Below are 17,143 nucleotides of genomic sequence, written 5' to 3' on the forward strand. Positions count from 1 at the left end.
CTTCAATGCTTTGTGTTCTTCGGTGCGCATATTTATTGAATGTGTCACAAAACGATTCCAGTGAAATGTTGGCAAATAGCGCTAGCGATTATGAGTCTGCCGTACTTTTCAAGCCCAAAAAAACTGTCAGATGGCATCAAAACCAATTAACCGTGCATAATTCAATGTTTTAATTGGCAGAAGTGATTCATTCCAACATTAAAAGCGAAATAATTGAAATTCATAACACTTTGGCATTGATGAGTTTCAATGAAAAAGTGAAATATTTGTGAAAAGCTCAGCTGGTGCTTTCATTGGAAAGTATGAGTGTGAAAAAGTCAAATCATTCAGTCAAACGAAGCACATCGAAATTAGTAGAAATCAAAAGCATTTTATATAAAATAATGGCGTGGCATTTATTATAAAGAGATGCTAATGAATATTAACATTCCAAAGACAATTACATTTGTTTAAAAATAGTAAGTATGAAGCATGTTTATTCAGACTATCTTCTAATGATTTTACTCAATGATTTTAAACGAAGTATTTTCATCATTTCTATTAAGTCATTATTGAGAGTTCGAAGCTGTGTGCTTATCTTTTATAACAACTTCTTCGAAGAGCTATAATCTGGTATAAACTGGTATAATCTGGTATACTGTTAGCTGAAACTCAATCAACTACAAATCTAACCTCAAACTTACATACAGTATCCTAAAAATACCTACATCTATCCTAACCAACTGGTATAATCTGGTATAAATTATGTGGAACTCAACCAAGTTTCCAAATCTAACCTCAAATCAACACACAGTATCCTAACAACGCTATTAGCTATCCTAACCAACTGGTATAATCTGGTATAAACTTGCCTAAAACCCAATAAAATGCAAATGGAATTCCAAACTAACACACAGTCGCCTAACAACGCTGTTAGCTATCCTAACCAACTGGTATAATCTGGTATAAACATGCCTAAAACCCAATAAAGTACAAATCGAACCTTAAACAAACACACAGTCTCCTAAAAACGCTATTAGCTATCCTAACCAACTGGTATAATCTGGTATAAACTTGCCTAAAACCCAATAAAGTACAAAACGAATATCAAACTAACACACAGTCTCCTAACAACGCTATTAGCTATCCTAACCAACTGGTATAATCTGGTATAAATTTGCCTAAAACCCAATAAAATACAAATGGAATCCCAAACTAACACACAGTCGCCGAACAACGCTGTTAGCTATCTAACCAACTGGTATAATCTGGTATAAACATGCCTAAAACCCAATAAAGTACAAATCGATCATTAAACCAACACACAGTTTCCTAACAACGCTATTAGCAATACTAACTAACTAATATAATCTGGTATAAACTTACCTAAAACCCAATAAAGTACAAATCTAACTTCAAACCAACACAGAATATCCTAACAATCCTCTCATCTATTCTAACCAACTGGTATAAACTGGTATAATGTTACCTACCGCTCAATTAAGTTCAAATCTAACCTCAAACTATTACAAATCTGAACCATATCATCATTTGTCAAGAAACTAGTCACAGTAAAATTGTATCTCACACATTCTAACTTGAATCTAGCTAAATATAACACACACCAATTATAGATTGTATAGAAATGTACCGCAATTATTTCCACAATCACATGCAACACTGCCTGCACACAAATTTCAACATATTGCGGTTTTAGGCCATTTTAGTCAGGTGTTAATATTTGAATTTCAACAATTTTTTTTTCAAATATTTACTCAATTAATTTATTTAGCAGTTGGCCATTTGAGCATGGAAAAATTTACACAAAATGCTGGCGCTTATTAGAAAAAAACTGCTTTATCAGCATAACTGTGAAAATAAATTTTGGAAAATTTACAGCCAACAGCAACAGACTACTCCACGATTAATATGCATAACACGTCCACTGCCAGACGCCGCCAGCGGGATGAACATGTGAGCAAAGTCTGGCATATTGGTGTCAAAATGTTTGAAAGAAAAAATAAACTTTTTAAGTAAAAAATATTATATTAAAATGGCTAATTTGCATTAGCCGCCGCGCTGTGTGACTCTACTAATTATACAGTTAGTTGTGTTTGCGCGGTGATTTTCATCCGCAGCGTGTGAGTGGCATTTTCGATCAGGTGTTTATGGAAGATTTTTGTATTTTCACTGCTACTGGAGCTGACTTCATAATTTTTTGTGGAATGAAATTATTTTTTTTAATTTTTCAATATTTTTATTTGAATTCGAGAGGTATTTGTTAAGCAGAATTGCGTAAAAAACACATTTCACTAAATTTTTCTTTCGTTCTGCAAGTTTTAGTCTGTAATTCTCAACTAGTTAATAAAAAAATGTTTAGTCCAAATAAAAATTGTTAAAATTGGTCTAAAGAAGATATATAATATTATCACATAAAAATACTTTTTCACAATTATTACAAGCACATTAGTCGGGCTAAGCGCTGTTGAAATCGCATTTCATTCCGCAAATGGTATATATTTTTCATATATATAATATATTTTAAAATGATTCATCATCTCCATATATCCATTATTTATTGTGAAGAAAGCGAAATTAAAAGCAAGCTAAATCTTCAAAGTTTCGCAAATAAATCAGTTTAATAGTTCAACAGAGTGTCCCACAAGTATTGCTTTTTATTGCTTCATTCACTCAGCCATGCCTACAAGCATTTATTTTGTAGATGTCTCAAACCGCTTTGACCACTTTAGACAAATAGTCATAACACGACAATTCACACTCTATAAAAATAATATTGCCAAAATATTCTTCAAATATTGTAGAAAAACAAAAACACTATTTGTTGTTGCAACAGCGAGCGCACAAAGCTCAAGCAAAACAAACTGAATAATAAATAAATAAAAACAAAGTAGAAGAATTTGGCAACATTTCAAAATGCCAAGCGGAAAAAGGAAGAACCATCACACACACACACATAGGCAAATCTTTGTAAACATTTTAAAAATGTAATGAATAAAAGATCATTAGGTGCAAGTGAAAATAAATAAATATTTCATTTCGGACTTGAAACAAATTGCAGCATTTATTTTTAGTGCAATTTAACGCTATGGCGAGTTGGTGGAGTGCTGTGGTGGCGGCGGAAAATCGCATTTGTTTAGATTTCCGTATTTTTTGTTTATAACTATAGCATATTTAGTTGATATGGATGAGCCAATTTGATATTTTTGCTGCACTAACACTTGCAAGCTTTCTAACATACATACATATATACATATCTACAAATTGATTTGTATTAACAAAAATTTTAACTGTTGGCGTGAAGGAAGCATGTGTTACACACAATTAGGCTCGTGCTTTTTTATGCGAATGCTTGTCGAAAGCTTTGTGATATGCGCAAACAACTGCAATGCGTCGCCTGATGCAATTGTCGAAAGTTTTCGACGGACTTTTTCAAAGAAGCATCAAAAAGAAAACATGAAAAAATATAAAATAAATTTGTAATGTTGATTCTTTATTAAAATTAAGCTATATGGCAGCTATAAAAACGTAAAACACTGAATACGTGGTGTGTTCAAAAAATAACAGGAATTATAAATTTTAATTTTCCTAGGAGGTCAATTATAAAAATTAATATTATTATCGAGAACATAAATTTAGACACATAATTTTTTTTTTTTTTTTTAAATCGAAAATTCCCGTTTTTTTTTAACACACTTGTTTTTCATAACACTGCTGACTAAGCTAATTTAACACTTACTCATCCAGATTATTAAAGGAAATATATACTAAATCGATATTATATGACTAGCAATAAAATTGGTTAATGATGATGCATCAAAAAAGATTCAGCAACCATCTTAAGGGGTTAGGCGTAGTCAGAGACACAAAAAAATGAGAATTTTCAGTATTTTTTTTTTGCTATTAAATCATGTTATTTTACAAAAGTAATAATATGGCATTATTATACAATGTTTTGACTTGAAGTCACGAAAATTTGAAAAAAAAATGTATAATTTCCAAAGCTATAGCTGTCTGTGTTAAACTAGTTTCAAAAAAGGTCCTTGCGGTGACAATCATAAGTCCTTGGAGATTCATCTAAAATCAATCGGATAAAAAAAAAAATTATTTTTATAAACAGATAATCCTGGGCCTGATCTGAAGCTTTTTTTGCAAAAATTAACAAAATGGCGACCTCAGGAATTTTTTTTTTAGATTTTCGGGAAAAAATCAACAGTTAATTGGTCTTAAAAAATTTAAATTTTTGAAAAAAAAAAATCCTTCGGATCAGGCCTGAGTTTATTATGTATTCTAAAAGCTGTATGAATTTCATTAAAATCTACTGAGCGTTTATAGAGTTACAGTTGTCACCAGTTCAAAAAGCATAGTTTTGAGATAAACGCAGTTAAAGTTTGAGACTAGTGTATTGGGGTGCCTGAGCGCTCTTTGTTATTTGCCCAATAACTCAAAAAGTTATTATCGAATCAACTTCAAATTTTCAGAGAATATTTTTAAGATTTTAACGAAAATATTTTTTAGATTAACGAAAATGCAAAAAATTGATTTTTTGAAAATCCTGACTACCCCTAACCCCTTAAGTGATATATATATTCTTCAGTATGAATGTTTCTTATTTTTTTTATTAGATTATCATAGAACTCGCTTTTCAAGATCAACAACAAAATTTCGAACCCAAGTAATATTATCTACAACCATGGAAACTAAAAAAATAAATATCAATCACCAACCAAACATTTTGCGGGTTGCCAACTTTCATCGAATTTTCTTATTTATTTAAATTCGAAATATTTTCAGCGCTTTGCCATTTTAACTGCAATTTATTGTATATACTTTACAGTTATTTTTAATTTTCGCAATAAATTTGCAGCAGACTAGTAGCAAGGCTGACAGCTGACAGCAGAATGTTGGCGAAGTGTCAAACACACTTATTTATCTACAGGCATTTAGTAGGTGGCGGCGTTGTTGTATATATTACACTCATTAATTGGAAAATATGCCGCTTCACTTTCTGCAAAACAACAACAACAACAACAGTAGAAACAACAATTCAAAAATCAACGTAAAAATGCGCATATTGTTACAATTCTGACGCGTTGGCTGGCGTAAAAGCAGGCGAAACCAACTGAAATGGAATTCTAATTTGCACCCAACGTACACATGCCGAGCATGACAATTCGCAAAGTCGATTATTTTTGAGTTTATTATTGTTTTTTTAGTTTTTGTTTCATGAATTTTTGCTATATTCTCAAGCCAATTCAAGTCAAACGTATGCGGATGAGCAGGTACTATGTGAGTGTGGGTGTGTGTGAGTGTACTAAATTTACTTTGTGCCACTAATAAGAATACATTTCATTTTGTACACAAATGTTAATAGAATGTGTGTGTGTGTGTGTGTGTATTTAGCAAATGCCAATTTTCGCGCGACGTGCATACGAAATGGCGCCTATGACTTTGGCATTGGCGTTGGCGTGTGAGTACAAATTTTGCAAAATTTTTAGTTGATTTAAGAAAAGCCGTAGCAGAAGCGCAGACGAAAGACACAAAAAGTCGAAGGAATGAAATTAAATTAGAATAAATAAATAATTAGAAAACGTGCGATGCCGTTAGAATGACAACGCCACTACCAATTACAGCTGTTCAACGAAGAAAACAAAACAAAAGCTAAAAAATAAAAAAAATACAAATAAATTGCTGTACAAATGTAGATACTCGTACTTTGGAATAAACTCGAACACAAAGTAGTTTAGCGCCAACTGAACACACAAGATATTGAAACGAATTTGTCGCTCAAACTCAAACAAGCTATTTGTCCTTCCTTTTTAGCGGATATATGTATGTAGAGCAGCAAGCGTTAGCTAATTATGCTGTATGTGACTAACAGATCGCTGTGGAGGTGGAGCGCACTTAAATCAATAGCTCGGCGCAGCAGCCCCGTTACGTTGGGTATTTCCACCGCAATTAGTAGTGCGAAAGAGACGCATTTTTTTTTTCTTTTTTTTTTAATAAAGTTGAAGTAAAAACAATAGCGCGCCAACCGCAGGCATAATACAAAAAAAAGAATATTCAAATTGAAAGTGGAGCAAGTGGGGGCTTACAAGAATTTAACGCTTCTATATTGACTTCATCGAACAATTAAAGGTTCTATGGTAACGGTACTTTATTTTTGCTACTGCCACTTAACGCTGAGCGCTGATGGGCTAATTAAGTTAGATTTGTTAAAGGGTAGGCCAAACTAGAGGTTATAATCCAGCGCGAGCAGCAATTGAATAGATTTTTTTTTTAAATTTGAAGTAATTTTTCCAAAAAGAAAACTAACGACAAATGGCGCTGGAGTTGTTTTAAGGTCAAATGTCGCATATTTTCGAATATTGCATTATATTTTATTCAATAATAATTCAATATGGCACCTTCGTTAAATATTCAACTCAATTTTTTTCCTCTAAATGGAATTATAATTAATTTCAAATTACAATAATGTGTTGTTGTAAATATTTTTATCTATATATTAATAAATGAGTTGTGATCCCATTTATACAGAGAATTTGTTAAGGCAGTAGTCTGCTTTACAGGCTTAAAAAAATCGATTTTTTTCTTTGTTTTAAAACTCTTCCAAAACTATCCAAGAATATGTCTTTAAAATTCCAGAGGCCAATTCGACATATTTTCGAGCTAGATCAGTTTTAGTGGCCGAGCGTCGAGCAGGTGCGAATGCTCAGCCATTCTTTAAAGCGCGTTTTATCAAGTTTTCGTTTTCACAAGTGTTAGAAAACGGTGCCGGCGATAGCAAAACGAATACATATATGTCCGATCGAAAGAAACCAAAGTGATCTAGCTTCAGTATTAAACTATCCTCTATTTGAACTAAAAAAGTTGGACAAAAGTATTATTTAAACAACTTGTTTTGCAACTTAAAGTAAATTTTTTTCTTAAAAAAGTGAATTTTTTTTCAAACTTCGAAATTTGGAATTTTATAACTTTTTCGGTATTTGTTTAGTTCATAAAGAAAAGAAATTTATAACAATTAAAAAAAAAATTGGTTCGACTGTTTCAGATGCATCGCACGACCTCCATCACCGGCACCGATTTACAAGTGCAGACTCCAAGCGCTCCAGAAAAATACTTACAACTTTGAAAAAAATTCAATATTTTTTAATAATAAATATTGTTTTTGAAGCCTTAAATATAGTACACTATCGTCTTAAAATTCCGTTTACCGCAATCATTTCCTTCCCTTTCAAAAAAAAAAAAAATTGCTAAAGAAACTCGTTTTTTCGGCTTCTAAAGCAGACTACAGCCTTAAGCTAATTAACGACACTTGTACTGACAACTCTCGAAATACCGGTGAGCGCATAAGTTGGCTGATCTAATAGTTATGTTACACCATTATTAGTAGATATGATAAGATAAGATAAAATGAACATAATAGAGTGGATAACACAGTGAACCAGAAGACATTTTTATGTTCTCACAACAAGTGTCTAACTTATAAAAAATTAAAGCTCATTAACAACTATTGAAGAATTGGATTTCAAACCCGAATTGATGTGTTCAAAAAGTAACGGGAATTGTAAAATTTACAATTTTATAGGTTTGGAGAGTACAATTGCCAAAATTTTTACATTTTTTATGATTATAAAGTTATCCTTAAGTATATGCGTACTCTATATTTAATCAAGATTTAATGAAATTCACTCTTATAAAGCATGACTATTGAGTGATAGCTTTTTTTTGGATAATAATATCAATATTATTTGAAAATTCATTTGTACTTACATTTTATGCGAACAGCTGTAGCAAATATTTATGCACTGTTGTTGTTGTTGAATTTGATTTTAAAGTGGTAATGCTGCCTTTAGAAAAGTCGAAGGCTCAAGCACACATACACATGCATGTATTTATCACTTAATGCTCACCAATTGAGTAACACTTGAGTACAAATTTTCAAAAATGTAAGCCAACACAGTTATTTTGGTTTTAGAATTCTTAAAACGCACATACAAACATCAATACTAAACTTTTATTGAACGCTTGACAATGGTTATTGGCCAAAACGAGCGGTACTGGACAAGAAATACAAAATAATTAAAATATTAGGTAATTGTATTGAATTTTTTGGAAAAATTACAAAAAAAATACTAAATATATAAAATAATTTAAAAATATTTTTAACATTTTTTATTTATTTTTTAATATTTTAATTATTTTTTTAATAATTTTTTGTTTAATTTTTTTTTTAATTTTTTTTAAATTTTTTTTTTAAATTTTTTATTTAATTTTTTATTTAACTTAAAATTTTCTTTTTTTTTAATTGTTTTATTGTATTTGTACTACTAATTGTCTAAAATTATTACATAATTATTCCAAAATGCCCAGCTACTATAAAACTATCTATAAATCTATTATTTGAACTCAAAAACTGACAGAATTCGTATGTATGTAGGTGGAAATTGGCATAATCCATATGCGCTTCATAAATTGCATGTCTCATTTCCACATTTCGCCGACATTGATACGTTTTTCACACATCACATTATCTGCGGGCAAAATGTGCAAAATGCCGTGCAAACAAAAGCGCAATGTATTCCACATTCGGTCAGCTGATAAAAGCTGAGCCGGCGGTTATCGCCATCACTGATTGCGCTTCGTTTGGATTTTCTTTCGTTTTTAGGCTTTACGACTTATGCAATTTTTAATTCTTTTTTTAATGCTTCATTATTAATTTTTAATTGCTGACTTGGCGCTGGCAAATATTTTCATATTTATGGTATTTTTTTACTTTTTAATTAAAATATGTATTTTTGTTTAAATTTAGTAAGCACTTCTGCTGAATAGCGCTGAAATGCGCATTAGCCAAGCAATTAAGTTGTGAACTCTAGTGAATTTTCATTTTAATTTTATTATTTTTTTCCAAATAATTTAAATTATTACGAATATTCTAGTACAAAAACACATTAAATGCCTTTTTCTGTTGAAAAAAAAATAATATAACTACAGACACAAATAAACGCATTTTAATGTACCAAAATGTATGTGTGTCTGTCTGTCGGTTTTTGTGCTCTCGCACCATTGAACGTTGGCACTTCTTCCGCATTTACAACTGCGTCATTTTTCGCGGTTCTTGCCCCCTACTTAGCAGCAATAGCTAAATAACAAAATACGAAAATAAAATAGATTCTCAATGTGCTGAACAGACACCAAATAATGTCAAAATTTAATTTGTTGTTTTTACACAAGTTTTAAAATTAATATTTTATGTCGCCGCTACATTTCGAGTATTTCATAGAATTTTATTTTTATTATTTTCTTTTGCCTTTCATAAGTATTTTCAGTTTTGCTTAATATATTATTATTATTTTTGTTTTACTTTTTTCCGCTGTCTTTCCCCCGCACAGATTCCGGTATCATAACAGAGTTTTTCCACGCCTTTCCAGTACGCAAGCTGAAGGCTGAACCGACCACCGACGCTTAACTGACGACGCAACGACATATAAACCACACAGCGACCGCAGAAAACGAGCTGAAAATCTTCCAGCATTCACTAGTACTAGACCACGGAATTGGAAAAAAAAAATAATATATCTATCTATAGTAGACACAGACCCAACATTTACTCGCAACTTTTATCGCAGACGAATAGAATAATACTGAATGCACACAGCGCTCAGCCAGTTCACAACGCAACGCAACAACGACCACGACGACGTCGGCGAACCGATGAGCATAGTCGCCGATAATGTGCTACGCTCGTGTGTGAGTGCGCCGAGCTGTCGACTGCCACTCAGCTGTTGCTCAATTGCAAACTCCCCAAACCCCAACCGGCAGCCGCGAGCGCCAAGCGCCCAGCTTCAACTCCCATCCATGGTATTTGAAGAGAGTATGCGTGTGGCTAGCAGTTGGCGCAGGCGAGCAATGCGATTGAGCGAAAAGGGTTGATGCACAAGTGTACAAATGAGTAGGTGCAATGTAAGTGAGAGAGAGATTGCTTTGTGTGAGCTTGGCCATAAAACGCAGTTTTTAATAAATAGTTGCTACTAAATATCGGCTGAGAGATAACAGTTTACCACAAACTGGCTTAGTTCAAATTAGCACAAGCAAACTTGGGATATTCTCTAGTCTTTAAAGTAGACAAAAGTTAATTCTTGACACATCCTGTCAGCGGCGAACAAATGAATTTCCTGCATTTTCTGCTTAAATATGAGAAGGTGTGAAATTCACCACGAAAAATGGAGAATTCTACTCTTCGCAGCGCCGCATTTCTCTTTCTATTATTATTTACTTCGTTGCTGTAAGAAATGTCAACGAAATGATCACACATTCTCTCTTCTCACTCTCTTTTCACTCTCTCTCGCTCTCAGCCCCGCTTTGTATCGATCTTTGTGTGCGTTTCTCGCACTTTATCGCTGCGAGCAGCGCTGATGAGCTCTACAACCAAGTCAAATACACAATACATACGAGTATATCTCACACAACAACAACGTGAATTGCAGCAAAAAATATACAAGAACAAGAGCAAATCTATTTTTAAACTCATATTAATATTGTTCTTTATTTTATCAGCGTGGTGTGCTCAAAAAAAAAGTAATAATAATAATAATAAAGTACAAATCAACGACAACGACAACAACAACAATAACAGCAGCAACAACAAGTCGAATTAATATTATCTACACGCCATGCCCGTGTGTAAAGATGAGTGTCTATAGCAAAACAAACAACAACAGACGTACTGTATGGCTGGACTGACAGACAGACAGACAGACAAAATCTTAACGAATGTGTGGACACAGATACCAACAACGCGGGCGAACAGTGGGCAGCGCAGGCATACGGTACATATGTTCGGTACATGGGTAGAACCTCGATCGTTTACACATCTTTCGACTTGTAGAAACGCTTTTGTTTACGGACACATGTTTTACAGAGCTGATGAGAATGACTACTCAAATGCCGTGGATACATAATACATAACTGGGAACTGAATGATACATATCTGAGAACCCTCGTAATACATGTGTACGATCACTCTAAGGTCTAGATATGCAATGGTTGGTCTCTTGACATGTTAAGTGTCAGAATCTAACACTATTTCCCTGAAAAGTGTTTGTAGATTCAACATCTAATGAATACATTGAGAGTCTTTGCCCTAGTCACAAGGATTTTTTAAGCTTTCGCCTGATCATTGCTATACAGAGTAAGCTCACACTGTGAAACCTTCTACAATTCCAATTTATTGTTAAGAAATTCAACTCAAACCCATTAGATTGCATTATTCTATCAGAAGAACCAAAACCTCCGAAAAGCCTTAACTTCTTTTCAACTTCCATTATGACTTTATATAATAGAAAGTTAGGTTAGGTTAGTCTGATCAATAAGTCACACATAGACCAGTTTTGGCGTCCTATGCAATATCACATGGAGTGTCTTCACGTAGTCCATGTGGTGTAGTCATCCTTTAGGATGTGTGAATTTTATTCATCAATATCTCTTCCAGATTCTCATACAGTGAGGCCCCCAAATTGGAATAGAAGCTTCCTATGAACATTTCTTTCGATTATATAATCACTGATGAACATCGCGCGCTACATTCCATGCGTAATAGATTGACAATTAGCGCGAACATGCAAACATTATTATCATAAAATCATGACGTCAATCGCTAGTGAAAAGGCTATAGATACAAAAAAAAATAGAATAGAACTGCTCTAATAAATAATTGATAGATAAGATTATGCACTCGCGCCAATCATATTCGTACCGCACTCAAGTGTCGTCTATCGACACTTACACTTAAAAGTGTAAACTATAATTAATGAATGATAAATCCTTAATAGCCTCAATTACAGCAAGTTAAGTGCAACATTTTTCATTCATTAAAATTCGCAGCGAATTCACAAAGATAGTCGCGTACAATAATTCGCATGACTTCGCGCTCCGCTTTCTATGTGTAAATCTCTCTTTTGATCGGGCACTCATGCTGTTTCGTGAGAAAGCCGCCCCGTATTAGCTCTTCGGCTTACACAGGGCTAGCTCATCGAAACTAGAGAGCAGGTGATCCGCTTTATCTCGCTGTTTCAGTGAAACAACCCCCGAGACGACGTTGGCTTTTCTGGTGTATAGTGTTTGCGCAAACTGTTTTATCTACTAATTACCATTTTTCCTTATATTACTAGTTGTGTCTCTTTTAGTGAGCTTTTTTAGCACGCGAACCCTCTTCGTTTTTCTTCCCTTAAATCACTGCAAACAGTATCTACTAAGAATTCCATTGTCTGCTTTGTTTATTATCGCTTCACTCACTTCGCTTCCCTTCACACACGCTCCACACGACTCACTTGCAAATTAAACGCCAACGTTGAAGATCGCGACGATCTTGAGATTTGCGCTCGTCGCATACGACAAATAACTTTACACATAAACAAATTTGTTTTTCTCATTTTCTCATATTTTCGTGCCTTCATTCTTTCATTGTTTGCTTTTGATTTCACCGAGAAACCCCACTTCTACACACAGCGCCAACAAATGTGCGACCGCGTCTCAACATCCCTCGCAATTTTCGTAGAAACAGTTTTCATTCGGTATTCTCGGTACTCGACGGTAATCGCCGCGCGGCGCTTGACACTGCTCGTACTGTTCGTTCACCGCGAATGCAAATTGGTTAGTCGCCACTTGTGAAGCGCTTGCATTACGCCTACTTCATAAGAGCAAACGAACAAACGAGCTCGGCGTCGGTACGCCAGCTCTTCAACCTCGTCTTCCTCATCATCTCGCGGTGGCGTCTGCCGCTGCCGGCTCGGACTGCGGTGGGGCGTGTGGAGCCTCGGACACAAGAAGCAAAAGTTTACTTTGCGCTCGACATGAAAATAAACACGAAATCGCTTCAGCTTCAACTGATAAGATGTCGCAGTGCGGACTAATCTTTATTACGCGCTCGTTTAGCGCATATTCGCCACCTACATTCACACGTACTCACGTACATAGTTCAGCATATTAGTTCGCATTCGTGAAATTTTGTCGCTCGTCCGGCGGCTGTGCGACTCGGCGCGATTAACGCCTGCAGCCGCCGGCGTTCACAAGTCACTTATGAGTGGGTAGCTAGCGAGCTCTATTAGACGGCTACATATTTCTGATAGCCTCTATATATATGCGAGTGAGTGTGTCGTTAGTATTTGTTTTGCGATTTTATTTGCACTATTTGTGATTCCGTCATTGGATCGAAGGGAAATGATAAATAGTTTCGCACAGAAGTCGTGTTTTGCCTTTATTTCAAGCTTTTGCGGGCACTTGTGTGTGTGTGAACGTCATAAATGGCGCACATATCTGCGCCGCGTACGTTAGTTAATTAGAAATTTCAAGAATTTGAACTTTCTTGGATTTTCGCTCGAAGGTCTTTAATATAATTAGACGCGCTGGAAGCTAAAATATGTAATAGGACCAGAAGTTTGCCGCCTTTCGTGGTGTAAAGCTGTGACAGGTTTTGGAGTGGATCTTTTAGATAACTTATTACAACTAAACTCTGAGACATCTGTACAGAGCTCACGTCGGTGGAAAGAGTCAATTTGAATAGCATGGGGGGGTATTGACCTTAGAATAGTCAAGAGTTCAACTTTACCTATCCCACCATGTCGACTACGAACTAATATAAGGGGATCCCAAAGAGTAATAGGAGCTCGGGTTCCATTACATATCGCCGAAAAGAAACACTTATATTGCAAATACGTTTTTTATATGCCGCCTAGGGCTGTCAACTCAGCAGCATTTCTTCAACAGCAATTCAAATGAAACAGAAATACATACATTCGAGATAAAAATTTCTCAGTATTTATTTATGTTCAAAGCCAAACACCGACAACAAAAGTCGTGCAAATCGTGCCATGAATGACGGAATTTCCGTTGCAGTATGTGGTGTAAACCTTACAACAACACTAAAGTCAGCTGAAACCGCAGTTACAAATACGAATATGAATAACAATGAAAATAGAAAAATAAATTGAAAATGTATATATGTAAATCCGCGGATGATTCCGCATGAAATACCAAACTAAACGATTTTTGGTGCAATTCGCTTTCTTCTGCAGAAATATACATCCAATATATGTGCAAAATAAAAATTTGATGAAGAAATTTTTTCTGCAGCTTCATGCAATTGCCGAAAACAAATTCCAATAAATAAAAAATATATGGACAAGAGTAGTTCAAGCTGTCGGCCCCCTTTTAAAGGAGATGATTTCTCTATTAGGTGGATGTTCGATATGAGAAAGTTTTATGAATCGAGATTTGAAATCGCTTAAAACTGTTTTCGTAACCAGATCAAATGATACCCCCTTTCAAATAAACAAATCTTAATCTCAAGAAGAGTCTACATAACAATTGTAAGAAACAAAACAAAGACATGCCACCACACTCACTTTCACACACACATACTAAAGCGAGAATAATAGACCCCGCGAGCAGGAAGCAACAGCAACTTGTTGAATCATCATCGACCAAAGTGTAGAACAGGCGTCGGGGGCGTTCGACTACCAACGCGATCAAATTGTAAGCGCATACAAAAAGGGCTGATGAGGTAGTATCAGCGATTTGTGGAAGACATTTCAATTTGCGAAAATCACTCAACTCCACAGCAACAGATAAAAGCTCGAGTTGTAGGGAAGATTCTTCTTCGTACTTATGAGTATCTGCATAATTCTTTCATTAAAACGTAAAAAGGGTGTTGGAAGAGGAAGAAGTAGAGTAAAAGAATTGACTCGCATTGTATTAAAATTCTGGGGAAAAAACAACAACAACAACACCGCGATAAGCGAGCAATAAAAAAAAGCGCGCTGGAGAATGATGTCTATGTATATGTATAATCAGGCACGAAAAAATGGCAAAGATTTATAAATAACAACCTTTATCAGTCGTCGCTGGTGTACTACATGAGTGTCTACATGTATGAGTGTGTGTGTGTCTGTGGTGATTTTCATTTCATTGTGATCGTGGAGCGAAACAAGAGAGCACGCCCCTTGCTCAAATGCCAAGTGAAGAGCACACTCCTTGCTGTGGACCAATTGCTCATATTTTCAGAGAGCAGACGCCGCTGAAGAGAGCACGACTTAACTCCGATGTGGCGCTTAACAACGATGGCTGCAGTGAAAGAGAGAGAGGGAGTACGAATATGGTGGCTGATCGTGCTAGAGAAGTTACAAAAGCAAAACAAGAAATGTAATAAACAAGTGGAATAACAGAAGAATGAGAATTCAAAACACATATAAAATGCAACGCATGTAAATTTTAGGTATGTATGTATGCATATTATTATCTGCATTTTAGAACTAAGCATGCCTTGTTGTAAGAATTCAAATTAGATTATATTAGAGCTATATATTGGTATATATAAGATACAAGAACCCTCATCCCCCTCGCCTTAAGTTAGGACTAGTTTAGGAAGACTGTTCCACAAGAACATATGAAAAACTGTAGGGGAAAAGTTTTCAGAGAGCAAAAGAGTCTCAAGTGGCATATGTAACATGAAGCCGATTTCAATTTTCGAAACTTCTTGTGTAATAAATAGTTTAAAAACACTTGTGAAGACAAGCTCTGTGGTACCAGAGCCAATATGTTACGTAAACTCATCTAGCCTAAAATTCTAATTATTATTTTCTTTAGAGCGACTACCAGATTGAGAATGAATTGATGAAAACAATGAAATTTAAGGTTTTTTCTATCAGCTAGTATGCCATAGTCAATCTATAAACGTGTTTTCAAGCGCTTACAACCACTGCCTGCAAGAACAGTCTTCAGATTAAACGGATTTCAAAGTCAAATACCTTTAGCAACATAATAGAACAAGCGCTTACATTTTCAAACGCTAACAAAATGCTGCAAATTCTCAATTAGTATTATCCATTACTCTGAGACAAATTTTCGAAGAAGCACCAACTATTGTGGGTGTAATCTAACTATTTATTAGTGCAGGTGTTTAAGAAAAGTAATTTCAATAATCATATCAGCTTAAAAACCACAAGTGTAGGCAACTCTGGCGGCGATAAAGGCGCAGCTTATCAACGCACGAACCACGGTCGTACGCACTCAAATGAGCGGAGTTGTGGCAAGCAAAAAGTACAAAATTCCATAGCGTTTACATATGGATAGAAAAAAAAACGAGAACGAGAGATCCACACAGCAACTAGTGGAAGATTATTATCACGGATTACGTTAGGCACTACCTAACATTAAATACATGCAATAACAACAGCAACACACAGGCATGCGAAGCTACATAAATGTGTGTAGAAGAAAGTATGTAGTCAATTTTGTAAATGAATGAAAACGATCGTTTTTGTGTATGTGTGTGTGTGTGTAAATATGTAAGATTAAAAAAAAAACACAAACAAAACTTGTACTCACACTACTCGCAGGAGGAGGAGGTTGATGTTAAACGAATTTATTAGTTTTGCCAGTCAACCGCTGGAAAACGGAACACGTGCATATTTTCCGCAGCAGTCAATTCCAAAGCCGAAATGCTTAAATACATATATATACAGGGTTGTATGTGTGTGTGTTGTTTTTCATTTTATTTCACTTGTTTATTATTTATTGCATTATTGTAAATAATATGCTGCATATGCTCGTTTGTGTTTGTTGTATTTATTCTCACTTATTATTTTTCACTTTTCAACAACTTAACACAGACAGACACACAAACGTATGTTGTTGTCATATTTTGTTTCACACTGTTGTTATTATTGTTGTTGTTGTTGTTCGCTTGTAGTAAACTGCACTTGTAGTTGTTTGATTTGTTGTAAATCAGAAAAGCGCTACACACAACAACAACACAGCGAGCGAGTAAATACAACAATAAATAAAATTTAACACAAAAATATTTCAAATCAAAATCAAAAGGAAAACACAAACAAATACGAGAAAATATTCAACTTTTCTATTATCAACGACGGAATCTTGAAGCAGCGCACAGATCGGCGACCACTTGCATGCGCTTACATACATACATATATACAGATAGAGTATAGTATGTATGTATGAAAATGGCACGGTGCCACCACGACGAAGACGACGACAAAGACAACACTCGACTGTGCTCTTTCACCACGATACGCGGAATGAGCGTAGCGACGGCAACTGCTGCAAAGATCAGTGAGCAGCAGCCGAG

The 17,143-nt window shown here is 34.9% G+C and overlaps 1 protein-coding gene across 2 annotated transcripts in view; it reads right to left on the reverse strand.

The window, feature by feature from the left end:
* The window catches only part of LOC105215858 (receptor-type guanylate cyclase Gyc76C), a 99,100-nt gene that overhangs the window by 80,814 nt on the left and 1,143 nt on the right, over positions 1 to 17,143 (reverse strand). The window contains exons 1-2 of one of the 2 annotated variants that reach the window (XM_029043960.2): positions 9,362 to 10,976; positions 7,771 to 8,057 (exon numbers count right to left, since the gene is read on the reverse strand). The gene's annotated coding sequence lies outside the window, so the exon portion shown is untranslated. Of the gene's footprint in view, positions 1 to 7,770; positions 8,058 to 9,361; positions 10,977 to 16,380; positions 16,791 to 17,143 lie in introns of those variants that run through there. The other variant, XM_029044047.2, reaches the window with a different exon arrangement.

This window comes from Zeugodacus cucurbitae, chromosome 4 (assembly GCF_028554725.1).
Source record: "Zeugodacus cucurbitae isolate PBARC_wt_2022May chromosome 4, idZeuCucr1.2, whole genome shotgun sequence".
Lineage (NCBI taxonomy): Eukaryota > Metazoa > Arthropoda > Insecta > Diptera > Tephritidae > Zeugodacus > Zeugodacus cucurbitae.